General features: G+C 41.3%; 1 protein-coding gene across 1 annotated transcript in view; it reads left to right on the forward strand.

Moving 5' to 3' along the window:
- Positions 1-8,021: 8,021 nt before the first annotated feature.
- Positions 8,022-13,155, forward strand: part of SLC3A1 (solute carrier family 3 member 1) — a 50,689-nt gene continuing 45,555 nt past the window's right edge. Inside the window, exon 1 of the mRNA XM_047068333.1 lies at positions 8,022-8,571. The gene's annotated coding sequence lies outside the window, so the exon portion shown is untranslated. The remainder of the gene's footprint in view (positions 8,572-13,155) is intronic.

Genomic DNA, 13,155 nt, shown 5'->3' on the forward strand with positions numbered 1-13,155 from the left:
ATATAGACAGCTTTGTAAATATAGAGAGAGAGTATTTTGTGCACATTAATGTATTTATGCTATACTTCAATAAAACTTTATTTAAAAAATAAAAAGGAACCATGGCTGATGCAGTAAACATCACATATATTTATATTCATATGAAATGTTTGTCTGTTAACGGAACACATGAAAGTAGTTGAATAGATGTGGCGATATGCTTTGGATAGTATGAACTAAAATACAGATTATGTTTTATGAAAAAATTCACTTTCAGGGTAGTGGGGAGACAGGGGAGCCTTAAAAAGATAAGCAGCATTTTAGTTAGGGTAAGGTAAGCTGCTGTAACAAACAGAACCAAATCCATAATGGTCCAAATCCTAGAAGCTTATTTCTTACACTTATAGACCAGGATGGGTGTTCCAGGTAAGTGTGTTTCTCCCATGTGGTGATTCAAGTCTGAGACCTTTTCCATCTCATGGCTACATCGTCATCCAGGGCCTGGTTGTCAACCGTACCAATCAGCGGAAGGGGAAAGTGAACAAGGAAAAGATTCCCCTACCTTCTTAGAAGTCCCACTAAATTTAAGGAATTGAAATCCTAGAAGACGTATTTTCTGACCACAGTGGAATTAACCTACAAAAGAACGACACACTTCTAAATAAACCATGTACCAAAAATAAGTTACAGGAAAAACTAGAAAATATCTCAAACAGAATGAAAATGAAAATCACAACATACCAAAAATTTGGGGCTGCAGCTGATGCAATACGTAGGGGGAAATTTATAGGTTTAAACCCTTCTATTAGAATATAAGGTCTCTAAATTTCCAACTTAAGAACTGAAGCGCAAGAAAGGAAGGAAACAAGGAAAAGAACAGAAATCAATGAAATACGGCACAAAAAATAGAAAAATCACAAGTTGGCTCTTGAAAATATCAATAAAATTGATAAAACTTCTAACCAGACTGGTCAGAAGGAAATAAAAAGAAGAAATTGTCAGTATGAGAAATGGAAAGGAGAACATCTCACCACAGATCCTACAGACATGTATAAAAAGGAATATTATGAAAATGTTGATGTCCATGAAGTTGACAGAGGAAGCGTTTGAAAACCAATGTAACTCAATACTGGGAGGGAGTAAAAAAAAGTAACAACGGCAACAACCACCATATCTCATTATATTTAGAAAAAGCATTACAAAATCCAGCACCTATTTGTGATAGGAATTCTCAGCAAAGTACAGATAAAAGGGAACTTGCTCAACCTGACAAAGGGTAACTATGTGACACCTAACCGTAATCTCTTTGATGGTAAAAGACTGATACTTTCCCTGGAAAACCCCAAACAAGGCAAGAATGTCTCTTCTCACCTTTTGTACTCCTAGCCACTGGAATGTTCACCAGTGCAACAAGACCAAGAAGGAAATTAAAAACACACAAAATGGAAAGAAAGACCCATAAAACTGTCTATTTGAAGATGACACAATTGTGTAAGTAGAAAATGATAAGGGATCTGTAAATAATACAACTAATAAATAAGCTTAGCAAAGTCACAGGGTACAAGGTCAATGTACCAGAACATTTCTATTTTCATGTACAGGGAACAAACAATTGGAAATGGAAACGAAAAAAAATATTTACAGTAATATCAAAAAATGAGGGGCACCTGGCTGGCTGAGTGGGTGAAGCATGTGACTCTTGATCTCGGGGTTGCAAGTTCAAGCCCTGCATTGGGTGTAGAGCTTACTTGAACACAAACCAAAAAACTGCTCTTCAAGAAAACTGTTAAGAAAATGAAAAAGCAAGCCTTAGGCAAAATGTAACTGATAAAGGACTCGTGTATAATGGACAGATTTTTTAGATGGGTAAAATATTGAAAAATTGAACAAGCACCAAGGAAGACATAACAAATGGCGATGCAACAAATTCCTTAGTCATTAAAGAAATGAACATTGTAATACCAGTGTTGCTCAGTAGAGGTAAGTTACAAAGACTGGTGTTGCCGATTTTCAGTGACAATGTGGAGCAAATGGAAGGCTCCTACATTGCCTATGGGAGGTAAAAAGATCCCACCACTTTAGAAAACAGTTTGGCACATTATTGTAATTACTATAGCTTTATAGTAATTCTTGCAATCAGGTAGTATGAATCTTCCAACTTAATCCTCCTTTATCAAAGTTGTCCTGATGATTCTAGTTCAAACATTCTAAAAAACCACCTCCCTTATATCCTTAAATATTATATAACTTTAGGACCCAGCAATTCCATCCCTCAGCATTTACCCAAGAGAAGTGAAAACATGTTCACATGAAAATCTGCACAGGAATGTTTATAAAGAAGTTCATTTATAATAGCCCAAAATACCCCCAAGTTCCATCAGCTGGTGTAAAGGATAAACCACATACATACAATGAATGCTATTCAAAGTTTGTTCCAAAAAGGAACAAACTACCAATTCATGCAACAACATGGGTGAATCTTAAAGGCATTATGTTGAATGAAAGAAAACCCAAAGACTATATATGGTATGATTCCATTTTTCTAAAATTCAAGAAAAGGCAGAATTATAGTGCCAACAGATCAGTTGCTGCCAGGGGCTGGGGATTGACTGCAGAGGGGTGTGGGGAGCTTTCCAGAGCGATGGACCAGCTCTATCTTATGATTGTGGCAGTGGTTACATAACTAACCCTGTGTCGAATCTCATCAAATTCTACATCTACAAGTGGTAAGTCTGTGTTCTGTACATGAATCTGATTAAAGGAAAAATGCGTTAATGTAGATTTGGGTTTGTGGGCATTCACGGTAAGATTTTTTCAAATCTGGGGCACCTGGGTGGCTCAGTCAGTTAAGCGTCCAACTTCAGCTCAGATCATGATCTCACAGTTTGTGAGTTTGAGCTGATAGCTGTGCTGAGAGCTTGGTGCCTGGAGCCTGCTTGGGATTCTGTGTCTCCCTCTCTCTCTGCCCCTCCCCTGCTCATGCTCTGTCTCTATCTCAAAAATAAGTAAAATTTAAAAATTTAAAAAATGTTTTTTCCAAATCTGTTTTATGTTTCATAATTTTCATTTTAACGTATTTCAAAAGAAGTGAACTTGAGATGAAATTCGCTAGAGAAGAATACTCCAAATTTTATGGCCTGAGTTATTTTTCACAAGGGCCCCTCTATGTGACCTGCTTAGGGTAAGTAGCACCAGGGATTTACCATCTAGGTATTGATTTAGTAGTTATATGTGTATATGAATGTATTCATCTGGTTAATTCCTTAATGGTTTTCTTAAGCAGCATCTGGGATGATGATAGGGTTGAAGTGTGGAGGAAGCTTTGCTAAGTAATCCATTTATATGGGCCGAATTATGTGATATTGATAAATATAAATTGACGAAGTCCACTTTATTATATAATCCCATCTGCCTCCCCCAACAATCAGGAAGACGTATCAATAGAGCATAACTTTAAAATGTTGTAGGGGCGTCTGGCTGGCTCAGTCGGCGGAACATGTCGCTCTTGACTTCTGGGTTGTGAGTTCGAGCCCCACATTGGACATAGAGTTTACATTAAAAAATAAATATAAAATAAAATGTTGTAAAATTAAAATTGTATGAAATCCAGCTATAGAAGATGCCCATGGTTGATTTTTCTCTTTTCAAGAGCCATGGTTTTGAAACCTTTGAGAGCACTCCCTTTGGCATGGCATCTTCACTAATGCAACATTGCCAAAAACAAACCCCCGTTCTTTTACTACTTATAAAAAGTAGAGTGCCTCCATTGTGATTATGACTCTCATTTTGACATCTCCTCATGCTTAGGAATGTGGAGGTCTACCTTTTAAGCAAAGACTATTGCCTTGCTGGTACAAAGGCATATAGGCTTAGGCTGGCATCCTTTGAAGCTTTTGGAGTGATAACTTTTTTTTTAGGGATCCCTTAGCATATTTAGTTATTTGTCTTTATTCTACATATCAAGGGTTGACAAACTTTGTAAAGGGCCAGAGAGTATTTTAGGCCTTGAGGACCATGTGGTCTCTGCCTCTCAGCTCTTCTGTCGTGGCAGGCAGCCACAGATAACACACAAATGAACAAAAGCAGCTGTGTTTTATTTAAAAAAAAATTTTTTTTAACGTTTTATTTATTTTTGAGACAGAGAGAGACAGAGCATGAACGGGGGAGGGGCAGAGAGAGGGGGAGACACAGAATGGAAGCAGGCTCCAGGCTCTGAGCCATCAGCCCAGAGCCCGACGCGGGGCTCGAACTCACGGACCGCGAGATCGTGACCTGAGCCGAAGTCGGACGCTCAACTGACTGAGCCACCCCGGCGCCCCAAGCAGCTGTGTTTTAATAAGATTTTATTTACAAAACACGTATTGGGCTGGATTTGACCTGGGACAAAGTTTGCTGGCCCTGGCTGTAGATTATAAATCCCCCCTAAAACAAATCTGCTACTTGTTATGACAAAGTGTTTGTAGTCAAATAACCCAGGTACTTCTATGAAGAAAACTAATGCTGAACGTTAACAGTGGGGTTAAGGAAATGCTACCAGAAAATATGGTAGTTTGGCATATTGCATAATTAAAGCTGGAGGAATTTGAGAAATGGCATGTTCAGGAAGAACTTTCTGACCTTCCTCTGAAGCAGGTCATAAAACCCTCTTCTGACGGGCCGCCTGGCTGGTTCAGTCAGTAGAGCACGCAACTCTTGATCTTAGGGTTGTGAGTTCAAGCCCCATGTTGGGAGTAGACATTACTTAAAAAATAAAGTAAAACTCTCTTGTGAGAGATGCTCCCCCAATACTCAGAGGAAAGGAACATCCTTATCTTGCAAGGCAAAGACACAGAGAAGAATCTGAATAAATTTTAGCTTTGCTAGATTTTCTGCTGCTTACTATATGCTTCCCTTAAATGCTTTGTCCTATCATGCCTTTCCACGACCTTCCACTCTTCATCAGACCGAGCATAAAAACATTGAGATTATCTTTCCTCCCTTACAGTAATGAAGTGTTCATCAGGGAGGCTTCAGATCAGGATATGCATATTCTTGGATGCTATGGTTAACTGGTATACAAAAGTCTCTAGAAAATATGAACATATTTGTTCAAGTTGGTTTACAAAATATTTCAAGTACTTGATTACAACTTTGCTTGGTAAAGTGTACTTTAGTAGGTGTTACTTTTACTTTGTTTACCCTCCTATAAGATTGTATTTTTTTATATTTTTCAAGTCATGACAGATGACCATTATTCTTGTTAAAACACTCCCAACAAACCAGATTCACTCCTGTTGACGGTTATAGTCCCAACATTTCATTCTTGGTTGTGAGCAGTACACAAGGACATGATCAACATCTGTGACTGATCCTTATACAATTTGTGGTGCTCCCTGTAATCAGATCATTTCTCCTGATTTAAAGCAGAGTAACTAGATAAGGACTTCCAGATGATTCATGATGTTCAAGTAGAGCTGCCATCATTCAATAGAATTTGGAAGAGCTAAGAGTTCTTGCCCTTAGGGTCTTATTCAAATTAAACAAATATATTTTAGTAAGTGGAAATAGACAAAAGAAAAACAAAGAAGAGATGATGGTAGATATTATTATACTCTATTGCTTCTAGGCTCTTCCTGTGCAGTGTTTGCTATCAAAAATAACTAATTTGGGGGTGCCTGGCTGGCTCAGTTGGTGGAGCATGTGACTCTTGATCTCGAGGTCGTGAGTTTAAGCCCCATGTCGGGTGTAGAGCTTACTTTAAAAAAAGTAGGGACACCTGGGTAGCTCACTCGGTTGGTTAGGTGTCCAAGTTCTGCTCGGGTCATGATCTCAGGGTTCATGAGTTCAAGTCCCACGTCGGGCTCTGTGCACAGCTCTCTGCTGTCAGCATGGATCCCCCTTCAAGTCCTCTGGCCCCCTCTCTCTCTGCCCCTCCCCCCACTCTCTCTCTCTCTCTCTCAAAAATAAAACATAAAAAAAATCCTAATATTTATTTCTTATTTAGTGAGAGAAATTTCTAGCTGCCTCTTGGGATAACTGAGAATAGAGTAATTACCCCTGAGCAGATCATTCTTGTTTTGTGAAGAATAATTTGAGATGTTCCCTTTAGTTCTATAAATGTAGTGAGTAGACTGCATTGTTTTGATACTTAATGCTTAATAGTAATTGTTATAATGTTAACAGTAAGTTTTATCAAGGACATTGGACTCACTATGTGCTCTTTGTTGGGGAGGAAGCTAACCAATCTTTACAAGAGGAGCCTCTTAACCCTGGTAGGTAGTTTGTATATGCTATTTAATTTAATTTTTAAATATTGTACTTAATTTTTATTTAAATTTAACTAAATGAATTTAAAATGTTACATGTATTTTGTTTAATCCTCATACACCCCTGTGGAATAAGTATAACAGATAAAAAAGCTGGGATCCATCCAAAGAGGTTGAACCATTGACCCAAGACTACGGAACTTATAAGTTGCTGATCTGAGATTCAAACCCACATCTCTTTGGTCCAAGACTTTGGCATCTCACCAGGCTGAGTGGAGGTGAATTATCGTAAGATTGTAACCCCCCCCCCCAGCAAGAACAGTGGAGAGCACTGGCTATGCCACTAAAACAGGTGGCAATGAGCAAGTCACATGGTTGTTGGGCATCTTAGTTTCCTCTCCTGCAAACAGAAGGGATTACATAATCAATGGTTCTGTCAAACTAGAACTTGAGTCAAAGTTTGCACTTGTCTCTCACAAAATTAGAAAAACAAGAATGGTATAGTTTTCCCTTGAAAGCTACAATTTAGCCTACTTAAAGAATTATCCTTTGATCTAAGATTTATGTTCTTCCTACATGTTTTGGCATCACAATGTCCTTCATACAATAAGATATTGGGAGTAAACTATCTTAAAAAATTTTTCTTAACGTTTATTTATTTTTGAGAGACTGGGAGAGACAGAGTCTCTCTACAGAGTCTCTGCAGTGGAGGGGCAGAGAGAGAAGGAGACACAGACTCCCAAGCAGGCTTCAGGCTCTGAGCTGTCAGCACAGAGCCCAATGTGGGGCTCGAACCCATGAACTATGAGATCATGACCTAAGCCAAAGTCGGACGTTTAACTAACTGAGCCACCCAGGCACCCCAGGAGTAGACTATTTTTTAATCTCCTTATTGAACAAAGTGAAGTGTTGGTACTGTTTTTTTTTTTTTTTTGGTTTCCCCCCATTTTTTGGATTTTTTTTTTTTTTTTTTTTTTTTTTTTGCCTAGAAAGTCCCAAAGTTTGGGGATCATTGTTCTAATTATACACAGACTGTCAAGTCAAATATTCATTGTTAGGGCTACAGAGTATTTTTTTCCTTGAAGTAGTTTTTTCAGTTTGAAAAACTCTGATCTTTACATAAAGGCTGTTACAGAAAGAAAGCTAAAACTTCAGGGACATCTGGGTGGCTCAGTTAGTCACGTGTCTATCTCTTTTTTTTAATTATTTTTTTAATGTTTATTTATTCTTGAGAGACACAGAGACACAGTGTGAGCAGGGGTGGGACAGAGGGAGAGGGAGATACAGAATCCCAAGCAGGCTCCAGAGCCTGACATGGGGCCCGAACCCATGAACCATGATATCATGACCTGAGCTGAAGTCTGATGCTCAACTGACTGAGCCACCCAGGAGTCCCAAGTGTCAGTGTCTTCATTTTGGCTCAGGTCTGATCTTAAGGTTCGTGGGTTCAAGTTGATGGCGTGGAGCCCACTTGGGATTCTCTCTCCTCTCTCTCTACCCCTCCCATGCTCACTCCCTCACTCTCAAAATAAATAAACTAAAAAAAAAAGAAAAAAGCTAAAATGAATGAAGACCGAGAGTACTCAGTCACACAGAGGGCCATTTAAAGACATTAGGAGTGGGGCGCCTGGGTGGCTCAGTCGGTTGAGTGCTGGAGTTTGGCTCAGGTCATGATCTTGCAGTCTGTGGGTTCGAGCCCTGCGTTGGGCTCTGTGCCGACAGTTCAGAGCCTGGAGCCTGCTTTGGATTCTGTGTTTCCCTCTCCCTCTGCCCCTCCTCCACTTACACTGTCTCTCAAAAGTGAATAAACGTTAAGAAAAAAATTTTTTAATGAAGAGATTAGGGATGTGTTCTACTGATCCTCTCAAACGTGGATTTGAGTTAATTGCCCACATATAAAATTGGGCGAATTCTACATATTAATGCAGATTTCACAGCTTCTCGGGAAAGAGGAGATCTGTCAGTCTTGGTTCTTCATTGTCACTTTAGCTGAGTGGCCGCTGCCCCCGTAGGCCGGACAGGAGCCTTCTAATCTGCCACCAGCCTGCTCCTTTCTGCTGTGCCCGATGCTGCCCGATCACCCATGTGCGCCACCTCGGTCCTGCAGGTCTCCGCCTCCTGTAGTGTGGTCCAGGCACCACAGCACTGGCCTCACCTGGGAGCTGGTTAGAAAGGCAGAAGCACAGGCTCCACCCAAAAACCACTGAATCAGAACCTGCACTTTCACAAGACCTACAGAAGATTTGTACCCAGACTAAAGTTGGCAGAGGCTTGCCCGAGATGATCCCCAAGCTCCTTTGCCGGCAAGACCATTGACAACGACCCGACCTGCTCACTGTGGTAACAGGTGCAGTGCTCAGTCATCGGAGTGGGAGGGCCAAATAAAATCATGTGTTAAAATAACCGAAATTATAAGGATGAATATACAAACGAGTAACACAGGGTTCTGGGGGGGGGCGCCTAGATGAGTGTCCACTGGAATAATACTGATGGTGGGGAAGGCGGACAGAGCAGGGACTCGGGAGAGGTGGGGACAAATGTCCAGAAGGAGGTGTGCCTAGTCTGCGGCGAAGGAACAGTGAACATCACTGATTGGAGATATTAAGAGAGAAGTAAGATTAGAATGTAGGGTTGGCATAGACTGAAGCTTAGACTTTAGGCCAAGTTATTTGGACTTTGTCCTCTTTATAGTGAGAAGCCACTGGAGGCTATAGAGTTTCAATAGAAGTGTTATTGAGAAGGTCAATGGTCTGACAGATTGTGCTGGGTCAGTGGGCTTTATTTCAAAGGAACACATTCACAGTGGGTTTGTGTATATGCCTAGCTGTAGGCAAAGCCATTTCCTTAAAGTAGGGACACGTTTTGTGTCTTTTCTACCTATCCTGGCACTTTGTCCTCTGATACATGTTCTCAGAGACCTTGATCCGGCACCCAAAGTCATGCTGAATGTGTCTGGGCTTTGAGCCCAGCTTTGCTAAGAGAGTGTCCATTAAAGGTCCGGGAGACATAGACCCCCGCCCGTCCCCAGAATACTGGGTCTGGCCTGGGAATGGAGGAATTCGCTCAACATCCAACAACCACATTCCCCCAGCTTTAAATTGCAGAGAGTAACGTTAGTGTCCCAGTGAAGCTCTAATGCACAGTGTTCTCAGATGAGTGTAGCTCTTGATTTGATTCATGCTCACGGTGTCCCGGTGCTAGTAATTACAAGTTTTCTGGAGTCGTTCAGTGTGTCTGAATTTGAAGTATTTACCACAGGGTGGGTAACTTGGCACTTAACTATTGGGTGATCTTTTTCAATAGAACTTTGTTAAAGACCAGATGCTATGTGTCATTATTTCTTTTGTGATTCTGGACTTTTTTTTGAGAACAGTCTTTAAGCGGTAGAGAATTGAAACACCCCAAGGTTCAAACACTCGATCAATCAGCCCATTATGCTGTGGATGCAATTACATCGTTGGCCAATGATGTCACATTAGGACATTATTAGGGTTTTTTGTTTGTGTGTATGTTGTTTCGTTTTGTAATGTCTGGAGGATAGGCCACCAGGAAGGCACAGTGGTGAAGTGTCATTATCAATAGCAGTTGCTCTGGGTTGACAATGGCCATAGAAATCCCCTGGCTGTGATCATCACCAATTTGGGCCTGAGGTATACACAGAAACACCTCTTATCAGGCCGAAGTATCAGCTCAGGGCTGCACCTGGTGCTGTTAGCAGCCTGTTGGAAATACAAATTAAACATGGTTACAACTCAGCAACAACAAAAAATCAAATAACCCGATTTGAAAAGGGGGCAAAGGACTTGAATCGACATTTCTCCAAAGATGATACGCAAATGCCAGCAAGAATATGAAGGATGCTCTCAGTACCACTAATCATCAGAAAAATGTAAATCAAAACCACAGTAAAATAGCACAATAAAATGTTGGCGAGATTGCATAACGGTGCAACTGCTATGGAAAGCGATGCGGAGTTTCCTCAAAAAACGAAAGATAGAATTGCCATAGAGATCCAGCAACCCCACATCTGGATACGTATCCACAACAATTCAAAAGTAGGATCTTGCAGACATATTGGCACAACCAATTTCATAGCAGCAACATTCACAATACTCAAAAGATACAAGCAGCCCAAATGTCCCACAGATGAATGGATGGTATATACATACAATGGAATATTATTCAGTTTTTAAAAAGGAAGGAAATTCTGGGGCATCTGGGTGGCTCCATTGGTTGAGTGTCCAACTTCGGTTCAGGTCATGATCTCGCAGTTCACAGGTTCAAGCCCCACATCAGGCTCTGTGCTGACAGCTCAGAGCCTGGAACCTGCCTCAGATTCTGTGTCTCTCTCTCTCTGCCCCTGCCCCCTCGTGCTCTCTCTCTCAAAAATAAATAAACATTTATTTTTAATTAAAAGGAAGGAAATTCTGACACAGGCTACAATGTGGATGAATCTTGTGAACATCATCCCAAGTGAGATAAGCTAGCCAGTCACAGAAAGACAAGTACTGTGTGATTCCACTTATATGAGGAATCTAAAGTCGTCAAATTCATGGAAACTGAAAGTAGAATGGTGGTTACCAAGGGCTGAGGGGAGGGAGAAGAGTTGTTTAATGGGTATGTGAAGTTTCAGATTTGCAAGATGCGACAATTTCTGGAGATCGGTTTCACAACAATGCGAATGTACTTAATACTGAACTATACACTTAAAAATGTTCAGACACTATATATATTAAAGATTTTATTTTTGGGGTGCCAGGGTGGCTGTCAGTTAAGTGACCGGCTCTGGTTATGATCTTGCAGTTCATGAGTTCGAGCCCCACATCAGGCTCTCTGCTCTCAGCATGGAGCCCACTTTGGATCCTCTGTCTCCCTCTTTCTCTGCCCCTCCCCTGCTCTCCCTCTCTCCCTCTCTTTCTCTCTCTCTCTCTCTCTCTCTCTTAAAAATAAACATTAAAAATTTAAACAATTTATTTTTGAGTAATCTCTACACTCAGCATGGGGCTCGAACTCACAACCTGGAGATCAAGAGTGGCGGGCTCTACCAACTGAGCCAGCCAGCAGCCCCAAGACGGTATATCTTCTGTGTTTTTTCACCACGATTGATGAAAAAAGAGTTAAGTACGTGATAGACTAATTGCATTAATATCCCAGGCAATGGCTTCCCTGCGTCCATGTCCTTTACCCCAGAACTTCACACCCAGGCTCTGGGCTTGTATATAAAGTACAGTCCAAAAGGGGCTATGTGACTTCTGAGGCTGGTCACGAAAAAGGATACAGTTTCGGCCTTGCTTTCTCTCTTCATTTGGGACACTCACGTATGGAACCAAGCCAGAATACTATGAGGAAGCCCAACATGGCCAACATGGAGAGACTACATGGACAGGTCCATGTGGAGAGAACGGAGACCCCCCCCGGCTGATGGCCAACATCAGCTTCACCAAAAAGGTACACGGATGGCAAATAAACCCTGAAAAGATACTCAACAGCATGAGTAATTAGGGATGCCCCAATTAAAATCACAGTGAAATACCACTCCCTCTTTACCGGAATTGCTAAAATTAAACCTGCAGAACATAGCAAGTGCTGGCAAGGATGTTCAAGAACCAGGACTCTCAAACGTGCTGCAACCACTTTCTAAAACGGCTTGGTACTTCCTTGGAAGGTTTATGTACCATATACCTGCCATGTGATCCAGCCAGTCCGCTCCTTCGTATTTACTCAAAAGAAAAGAAAGCCGTATCCTTACAGAGACGTGTACATGGTTGTTCATAGCAGTTGTATTTGTCATAGTGAAAAACTGGGGGGGGGGGGGGGGGAAGCCCCAAGTGTTCAGTTATAAGCAGTTGTATGTTCACACAATGGAATACTACTCAGAGGTAAAAAGGAATGTACTAAGCAACAACGAGACGTCACTGTTCTCCTATCAGAATGGCTAATATCTAGCACAATAGCAACACTCAGTGTTAGTGAGGAAGTGGAGCAAGAACTCTCCTTCATTGCTGGTGGGAATGCAAAATGAATGGTACAGCCACTTGGGAAGACAATCTGGCAGTCATGTCATGTTGGACATGTTCCCTATTTAAAAAAAATTTGTTTTAATGTTTATTTTTGAGAGAGATAGAGTGTGAGCAGGGGCGGGGCAGAGAGAAAGGGAGACAGAATCCAGAACAGGCTCCAGGCTCTGAGCTGTCAGCACACAGCCCAACATGGGGCTCGAACTCACAAACCGTGAGATCATGACCTGAGCTGAAGTCGGACGCTTAACTGACTGAGCCACCCAGGTGCCCCAGCATATTCACTATTTTTTATCGTGGTGATGGGTGTATACACATGTTAAAACTTACCAAATTAAATACTTTATATGAGTACAGTTTATTGTATGTCACTTATCCTTCAATAAAGCTGTTTTTTAAAGGCGAGAACCAAACAGTAACCCAACCATTTATTAATTTTCATGACACAACAATTGATGGGCAGTTTGGCGGACCTGAACTAGGTGGCCTCCAGTGGTCACAGCTGGGCTTGCTCAAGCATCTATGGTCAATTGGCCAACTGCCTGGGGACTGGCTGGTCTAGAAGACCCTGGATGGGAAGATTTTACACTCCTTCACACATGTCCCACATCCCACCCTTATCCTTCAGCAGGCTAGCCTGGACATAATCTCATGGTGATGGCAGGAGAGCAAAAGAAAAGCAGAAATGCACAAGCAATTTTTAAAGCTTCTTTTTGTTTCAAGTTTGTTATTGTGCCATTGGCCAAAGCAAGCCACATGTCCAAAGCCAAGGCTCAGTGTGTTAAGGGTCTAAGAAATGATGGGACAAAAGGCATGCATACAGGGAGACCATTAACTGGGCTATTGATGCAATTAATCCATCATGTCCCTTAACATTTAAGAATTTTTTTTAACGTTTATTTTTCAGAGACGAG

This window comes from Lynx rufus, unplaced genomic scaffold (genome assembly GCF_022079265.1).
Source record: "Lynx rufus isolate CCGP_SWC_20201006 ecotype Redwood Valley unplaced genomic scaffold, mLynRuf1.p SCAF_8, whole genome shotgun sequence".
Taxonomy (NCBI): Eukaryota; Metazoa; Chordata; class Mammalia; order Carnivora; family Felidae; genus Lynx; species Lynx rufus.